The sequence below is a fragment of the Palaemon carinicauda genome, chromosome 41, assembly GCF_036898095.1.
Source record: "Palaemon carinicauda isolate YSFRI2023 chromosome 41, ASM3689809v2, whole genome shotgun sequence".
Taxonomy (NCBI): domain Eukaryota; kingdom Metazoa; phylum Arthropoda; class Malacostraca; order Decapoda; family Palaemonidae; genus Palaemon; species Palaemon carinicauda.
In genome coordinates, this window is record NC_090765.1 from 30,619,106 (window position 1) to 30,629,105 (window position 10,000).

Below are 10,000 nucleotides of genomic sequence, written 5' to 3' on the forward strand. Positions count from 1 at the left end.
TATATATATATATATATATATATATATATATTTATATATATATATATATATTTATATATATATATATATATATATATATATATATATATATATATATATATACGTATACATATAATAAATATTTTAAGCTGAACACGAATGACTTACGGTATAGTATTAGAGAATCGCCCCAACCTTTATAATTGAATCAAGGAGGGAACTCCCTTTTATTAATTACAGAGGAGGAATATAATTCCCAAGTCGTGGTTCAAACGTAATTGAGTTCCCAACGCGGATTTTTGAAAGGACCCCCACTGCAGGAGGACATTTCTTTTTTCCATACCTTTTCCTGCTTGAAATCCAGAGAAATAAATGAAAAATTAGCCTTATATAAAAAACTGTCTTACACGCAGCTCGCACGCTACGTTTACATTCATATGCACTACGCGAAGGTCATATTTACAATGTTATCTTATACTGGTGTGCTAAAGATCTTTTGCTGAAAGTATACTTGAAGCTGGCAGTGGAGAGGCACTGGTTTTAAAGGCCGCTCTTGAATGGCAGAGGGGAAAGGACAGTGACAATGCCCTAGAGACTGAGCATATCTAAAAATGATCAGCACCCAAGGCCCCTCTCCACTCAAGCTAGGACCAAGGAGGGCCAGGCAATGACAGCGGATGACTCAGCAGATGGACCTATAGGATCCGCCAGACACCCCCCCCCCCCATCCTTAGCTCACAAAGATGGTGAGGTTGTAGCGACCAATAGAACTAATGAGTTTGAGCGGGACTCGAACCCCAGTCTGGCGGTATACCAGTTAGAGACGTTACCACATCGGCCAACACAGAACACCGAGACGGACTAAAAAAAAATAACATTAATAGGGCTGATAAAATTCTACGCTGAAATTTGATGTATAAAGAGTTCAAATTTTGAATGGATAATTAAGATTAATTTTCTTTCATTCAGCTTTCATCTTACAATATAACCTGATACAAATACAGCAAAAACAAAAACAAAAAATTATTTCTTTTGGCATTTATATTGATGCAAGATAGATTTTAATGAAAGTATGCTTAAGGCTGACACCAATTGAGTGCAAATGTTGCACTAATTTCCTCCAAGCGGAAGCGAAAAATCTTTCCTATAGCAGGGTTAATAAAGCATCGTTCTAACAACAGGAAAGATATGAGCTCATATCTGAAATTATTCATTTAATAATGCATGATATAAAAAACCGCACACGTGCACACACCCGCACACACACACACACACACACACCACACACACACACACATATATATATATATATATATATATATATATATTATATATATGCATATATGTACATATACACACACACACACACACACACATATATATATATATATATATATATATATATGTGTTGTGTGTGTGTGTGTATGTATGTATGCATGTATGTGTATGTACAGTTGTAATTAATATAGTGCCTTTAATAATACATGCTAAACTTGAATGCTACTTCATTATAATAATGGAGGAAAGTGTGAAGTACCAAACCTATTAATGACTAACGAATTGCATCGAAAATAATGCTACAGTAGTCTTGGGTTGATTGGTTTAATGACTTATTTTCCTTATATAGGATAAAACCGGGAGCAGTCACAACAAGGTGAATTTGCTTTAAATGACTTGAGCCCGAAGGGAGATAATACTAATGAAATAGAAGGAATAATAAGGAATCAAATAATATGCAGATTGGTCAGAGATGAAATATCAAATAAATCAAGCGATCGAGATGAACGAATCAACGAAAACAATGGGAACATTGAATGACACAAAACCTAATAAGGAATCAAATAATATGCAAATTGGGTCAGAGATGAAATATCAAATAAATCAAGCGATCGAGATGAACGAATCAACGAAAACAATGGGACCATTGAATGACACAAAACCTAATAAGGAATCAAATAATATGCAGATTGGTCAGAGATGAAATATCAAATAAATCAAGCGATCGAGATGAACGAATCAACGAAAACAATGGGACCATTGAATGACACAAAACCTAATAAGGAATCAAATAATATACAGACTGGTCAGAGATGAAATATCAAATAAATCAAGCGATCGAGATGAACGAATCAACGAAAACAATGGGACCATTGAATGACACAAAACCTAATAAGGAATCAAATAATATGCAGATTGGTCAGAGATGAAATATCAAATAAATCAAGCGATCGAGATGAACGAATCAACGAAAACAATGGGACCATTGAATGACACAAAACCTAATAAGGAATCAAATAATATGCAGATTGGTCAGAGATGAAATATCAAATAAATCAAGCGATCGAGATGAACGAATTAACGAAAACAATGGGGACCATTGAATGACACAAAACCCAACCTCAAAGACCAGGTTTAAGGTAGATCATGAATGGTAGATGCAAGCTAGGAATAGGGTAGGCCTGGCAATGGCGGCTCATGACTCAACAAGTTGCCCTATATACTTCCTCTACCCTTTTCTCACGAGGATGGAGAGGTTGCAGACACAACTATAAACTATCGAGCTTGAGCGTGTCTCGAACTCCTGTCCAATAGACTTAGACAGAGACGTTTCCAATAAACTACCCACAACCTTGAAGATTCCTCCAAAGCGAAGGCACAAATAGGATTGAAATTTGGGTCATGGAAGCAATTATTAAAAGCCATGGCCACCTTACCCAGAAGATCTTCAATTAAAATTTATTTTACTCATCCGGGTACGGAATTTTAATCGCAAGCTGGAGTCCTCAGTAAAAGTAAAGGTACAAAAAAAATTCTTTATGAGTTTTTTAAGGCAAAGGCTATGCATAAAATATGAAAACATGCTATATTTTCTGGTGGCATTATCGTTTTTTTTTTTTTTTCATTACAATTATATCCGTTCAGACACAAAAAATTCAAATTACTTTGATGTTTCAGTGACAAATTTCACTAAACTTTAATAAGCCTCCAGGCATTTTCCTGAATTTCTATTCTAAGAAGAAATAAAAAGGGTTCATTTCAACATCAAGGAAGAGGATTTCTTCCAAAAACGAGAATCTCTCTCTCTCTCCTCTCTCTCTCTCTCTCCTCTCTCTCTCTCCTCTCTCTCTCTCTCTCTCTCTCTCTCTATATATATATATATATATATATATATATATATATATATATATATATATATATATATATATATATATATATATATATATAAAACAGAAACTCCAAAGAACTTAAAATCCCCCGAATGTAATTTGCGGCTCTTCTTGGGTGGGCAAGACGAGGACCCAGGAGTTGAAAAAAAAAAATCCATATACGTGAGTTAGAGTTACTAATTTTTTATAACCTATTTCTTAGAATGGGTTTGTCTGCTGAAAAGTAATCCCATGATACAGACGAGAATAATTATTACTTACTTTTACCGCAATGACCCCAAACAATTGGCCTTGAATTCTTCAAAGAATAGTCTGCTATATGAAACAAATTTAAATAAATTGCTGGGAATGATTAAAGAATGGTGAAATAAAGATGGTAATTATGAGTAGATGTGTTATTATTATTATTGTTATTATTATCATTATTATTATTGTAGTAGTAGTAGTAGTAGTAGTAGTAGTAGTAGTAGAAGCATCTATGATAGGTTAGTAACCTTGATTGTTGTAACGTCAGATAACTGACTTTCACTAAAGATGATTCATGATGGAAATTATAATAAAAAAATATATAAATGAAAACACACGCATTAACACACACACACATATATATATATATATATATATATATATATATTATATATATATATATATATATATATATATATATATATATATTGTATTAACATATAGCTTTACCATTCACATACATGAAAACATTTTGATTTACGGCTTATTAGTCCTAAAATATAAGACCATATTGGAAATGTACTCGCTTGCCGATTTGCAGGACTGGGGTTCGAGTTCCGCTCAAGCTCGATATTTTCTTGTAGTGTCTGTAATCTCACCATCCTTGTAAGCTAAGGGGGAGCCTATGGGTCTTCCTGCTGAATCATCAGCAGCCATTGCCTGGTCCTTCCTGGTCTTAGCTTGGATCGAAAGGAGCTTGGGCGCTGATCATATGTAAATTTATATATGATCAGTCTCTAGGGCATTGTCCTGCTGACCAGGGCAATGTCAATGTCCCTTGCCTCTGGTACTTAAGAGCAGCTTTTAAACAGAATGACCGGGACTTTTTTCATTCTTTCCTTCAAAGCTTCGATGTAACAGAAAAAATTTCCAAACATAATCAGTAAAATTTTGACGGAAGCCCTGTGACATGCTATCATTTTTCTATCAAAGGAAATTGACAGGTCTCTAATATGGCTCAAAAGGTGAGGTGGCATAAAAAATATAAAACGGTAGATATTCTATAGAGACAACTGTTACTTTTACGAGTTCCTTTGTATGGGTCAGTGACCTAAAGTTCACAGAGATCACGTTAAAATATGAGAATAGTTAGGTAAAGATACTTTTTCATCAATAAGCAAGAGGGGCATTCAACATAGAGAGAGAGAGAGAGAGAGAGGAGAGAGAGAGAGAGAGAGAGAGAGAGAGAGAGAGAGGAGAGAGAGAGAGAGAGAGAATTTCACTGACCACGACAGAAAAGTAATTAAAATTTATAATTTCTATATGCAAATTCAAATCATGCAGCATCCAAAAGTACGAGAAATATATTTAAAATTATCCAATATCTATTCTCCCATCTATCTGTTTAACCAAAGTGAAATATTCCCCATAAATGAATATAAACCACACGTCTACCAAAAATATATGACCACCATGAAATGGACAACCATCCGTTTTAAACAAACAAAACAGAAAGGATAATACTCGCGTTACAAATAAAAATATGAACAAACCATAATTCAGAAGAAATTCAAACCTATCTGCCTGTAAAAGAAAATGCTTCCATAACATGAAAACATGGCGAAAGACACACGAGCATTCATATAAAAACTTGTTTAGAACACAGGAGATGAAACTCCCCCCAAGCGACATCGGTGCCATAAAAAAGTTAGAACTAGTTTTACCAAGAGATGGAAAACTCAACACCTGACTCCATACCAAATTAAACTTGAAAGCTACGAAGCTCAGTCATGTGACGGACGGAAGTTATATGAAATAAATATCTTTAAAAATGGCCATAAAAACTGGATTCAGTAAACGGATCTAAACTAGAAGGAAAATAGGGGAAGCAGGTTCTTTTCAGTATTACTTTCAGGTTACGAAGGAAAAGGGAAACTTCAAATTGAAGAAATTGGTTGGAAGGTCGAAGAAACTATTGGAATATGACAAAAACAAAATACAAAATATATAAAGATACGGGGGAAAGTTTAGCCTAAAGTGCAAAATATGATAACTTTCAATTCAATGCAATAAAATGAGAAGTTAAAAAACGAGTGTCTCGCAAAATTAATCGATTCAATTGCTTGATTAAATATTGGGAACAAAAGCACTTAAATCAAATGAAACTACAGACAGGGAAAGCTAATTTGCTCTGGTATTATACAGATACAACTTCCGACCATTTCCACGAATGGTTTCAAAATTTTGGCTCGAGGGATATTAAGAGAATGGTGGAGTATTTTTTTTTTTTCGGAAAATATTTATACCGAATACGTAAAAAATACAGTAAAACCGCAAATCATATGAAACACAAATCATCATTATTGGATGTTTTAAAATGATAGTTACTATATCTAGAAAAAAATTAACACAAAAAATTCATAAATTAGTAATCTAGTTTAAACGCAATCGTGATTATTCCACTTTTGGGTATCTAGTTACTTTCAAAAATTTAGTAAGGATTACAATCAATATTCAACAATCATACATATATACAGTATATATATATATATATATATATATATATATATATATATATATATATATATATATATACATACATACATACATACATACATACATATATATATATATATATATATATATATATATATATATATATATATATATATATATATGTGTGTGTGTGTGTGTGTGTGTTCATGTCGGTGTATTTGTTGGTGTGGTACTGTTATAAACACATATTAGTGTTCTATCTCATGTCTCTTCAATGTGATATATAGTTGTTAGACTTGTAGGTTACCTCTTCTGAATAAACCTATGTAAGTTAACTTTTAAACAGTTTATTTAGTAGCTCCATCACAGGAGTATGGGTGGTTTGGTCGGATGACCATTCCGTATGACAACTGAAATAGAACTCACGAAAATATCAAGTTTGGTGATAACGTCTCATTAGTTATCTCAGCATTTTACATAAATATGATTACACAAGATTACTACCGGAACCCATCTGTTTCCGTGCAAAAGATCAAAATGTTACATTGCAATGATTTAGCTTTTCTTGACTTTCGTATCCTGTTATGACTTGACGTTCCCACACTCCTAACTTCTCCATTGATCCCTTGGGTCATGGATTTTATTATGTATATATTACATATTTAGGTTAGTGAAAATTATCTACAGAAAGTGGTAATAGTTCCTAATCTCCGAATATGATGTAAGCCTGAACGAGTAACTGAGCTTTAAGTAATAAAAACGCCTAAATTTAGAATTTTATCCAAATGAAAGATAACATAATCAAAAATTATTTATACACTAGCCATTATAAAAATTAATGTATAACTGTTCATAAAATTTGTGGTATTAAAGCAACTTAAATAGCATAATTGATAAAATACGATAGAGAAAACTGATACTGTAGTATATTTGCAAGTTTCACAGACAACATAAATTACAACACAGGTGAAACATTGACAATTTTATTATCTGAAGTAGTGCATATATATATATATATATATATATATATATATATATATATATATATATATATATATATAGTATATATATATATAAAATATATATATATATATATATATATATATATATATATATAATATATATATATTATATATGTGTGTATATATATAAACAAATACATATACACATACAGTATATATACACATATACACATATGTATACATATATATGAATATATATATATATATATATATATATATATATATATATATATATATATATATATACACACACACACATATATATATATATATATATATATATATATATATATATATATATATATATATATATATATATACTACCGCTAGAGAGTTATGGGGGTCTTTTGACTGGCCAGACAGTACTACATTGGATCCTCCTCTCTGGTTACGGTTCATTTTCCCTTTGCCTACATACACACTGAATAGTCTGGCATATTCTTTACATATTCTCCTCTATCCTCATACACCTGACAACACAGATTACCAAACAATTCTTCATCACCCAAGGGGTTACTGCACTGTAATTGTTCAGTGCCACTTTCCTCTTGGTAAGGGTAGAAGAGACTCTTTAGCTATGGTAAGCAGCTCTTCTAGGAGAAGGACACTCCAAAATCAAACCACTGTTCTCTAGTCTTGGGTAAGTGCCATAGCCTCTGTACCATGGCCTTTCACTGTCTTGGGTTAGAGTTCTCTTGCTTGAGGGTACACTCGAGCACACTCTCCTATCTTATTTCTCTCTTCCTCTTGTTTTGTTAAAGTTTTTATAGTTTATATAGGAGATATTTATTGTTGTTACTCTTCTTAGAATATTTTATTTTCCTTTTTTCCTTTCCGCGCTGAGCTATTTTCCTGTTGGAGCCCCTGGGCTTATAGCATATTGCTTTTCCAACTAGGGTTGTAGCTTAGTAAGTAATAATAATAATAATAATAATAATAATAATAATAATATATATATATTATATATATATATATATATATATATATATATATATATATATAAAATTTATAAATCTATAATCGAATGATTACTTTTTACTAAACAAGTATTTTCACTGAGGATAATGAACTCTTTTTAATATTCTTGACTTCCTCAAACTTTTGGATTCGCACATCGCTTCAGTCCTCATTTCGAGATGAAAGCCAACCGAATCAACCGTGAACTAAACTGACATTTATCTTCGAAGTACAATGTGAATTCCCGGGAACTTTGCATGCACGGATTTGAGTTCTCTCACGCTCTCACGAAAGATAAACGGTTTCCGTAGCTTCGCTTGTTCTTGAGATTTGGGGTCTCTAGCGATACGTGAGTCCAAAAGTGTGATATGGTCGAAAACATGTAATGCTTAAGCAGCTAATTTCCTTTCATGACTTCAATGCCACCCTATGGTGAAAAAGATAAAAGCATAGATGGGGTCTAAAGGGACGTAGGAGTAGCTGACACCCCGCCCCCCAATAAAGATTTGCCGAGATATAAAAATTATGAACTCTCCTGGCACCGCTTCCTTCCAGGGAATAGGATGTATGTATGTATGTATGTATGTATGTATACACACATATGTATATATATATATATATATACATATATATATATATATATATATATATATATATATATATATATATATATATACATATATATATGTATATGTATATATATATATATATATATATATATATATATATATATATATATATGTGTGTGTGTATATATATATATATATATATATATATATATATATATATATATATATATATATATATATATATATATATATATATATATATATATATATATGCAGCTTTTCTAGTCCACTGCAGGAGAAGTACCTCAGGCATGTCAATTCTTTGGCCAGTTTCCTCACCACGTTGGCCAGTGCAGATTGGTAATGGTGGGAGATTTTTGTTTCATCGCTTACAGCAAACCAACCCAGTATGGGTGGCCTTGGCAAGCACAGCTTTGCTCATCATGGCAATACACAAACTCTTTCACCACGTTATGGGTAAGCCCCTTTCTGAGTAGAGATACCTCAACGAAGTGAAAGGATTTGTGTATCGCTAGGATCAGCAAAGTTGCACTACAGTATTTAGGGCCGCCCTTATTAGGTTGGTTTGCTGTAAGCGATCAAACAAAAATCTCCACCATCACCAACCAGCAGCGGTCAGCGTTGTGATGAAAACTATTTAAACCGCAGACACGAATAAAGACATGTCTAAGGACTTTATCCTGCAGAAGATGAAGTAGTATATGTTGGAATTAGGGTTCGAAGAATGGAAATATTGTTTCATAAGCAGTATTGAGAGGCAAATATAACTAATCATTATTATTATTATAAGCTACAACCCTAGTTGGAAAAGCAAGATGATATAAACCCAGGGGCCCCACCAGGGAAAATAGCCCAGTAAGGAAAGGAAACAAGGAAAAATAAAATATTAAAATCAGTAACAACATTTAAAATGAATATTTCCTATATAAACTATAAAAACTTAAAAAAAAACAAGAGGAAGAGAAATTAGATAGAATAGTGTGCCCGAGTGTACCCTCAAGCAAGAGAACTCTAACCCAAGACAGTGGAAGACCATGGTACAGAGACTAAAGCACTATCCAAGACCAGAGAAGGTAGGATGGGTGAAAAAAATATAATAGCTGAAGCAAGGGAGATGGCATGTAGAGTGCAGCAAATTGAGAAACCGAAGGAGGAATGAATGAATGCATTGTCGACTCAATTTCCCTACAAAGGGAAAGCTGTTGATATGAATTATCAGCATCGTTTATGTACGAAATGAAGAAACGGGTGTTTTTTCAGCCTACATCTTTTTTGGAAGGAGGTAGCGCCAAAACAATTCAGATTTTCTGGTATCGTACCAAGTCATTGGGAGCGATAACCCAAAACCTTTTCATGCTGATGCCCCAAAATGTTGGTAACCATTAAATCTGGGTGCACTCGTACGTAATATCCTGGGGGATAAAATGGTTTTATAGAAATTTTCAGCATGAGTACCTAGAGAAAACCCCCCCCCCACCCCCCCACCCCCCCCCGCCCCCCCCCCCCCCCCCCCCCCCCCCCCACCCCCAAATCCTTGCTCACCCCATACAAGGGTAAATGAAGCTCGGTCTGATACGTCGAAAACGTACCACTTTGTAGACCC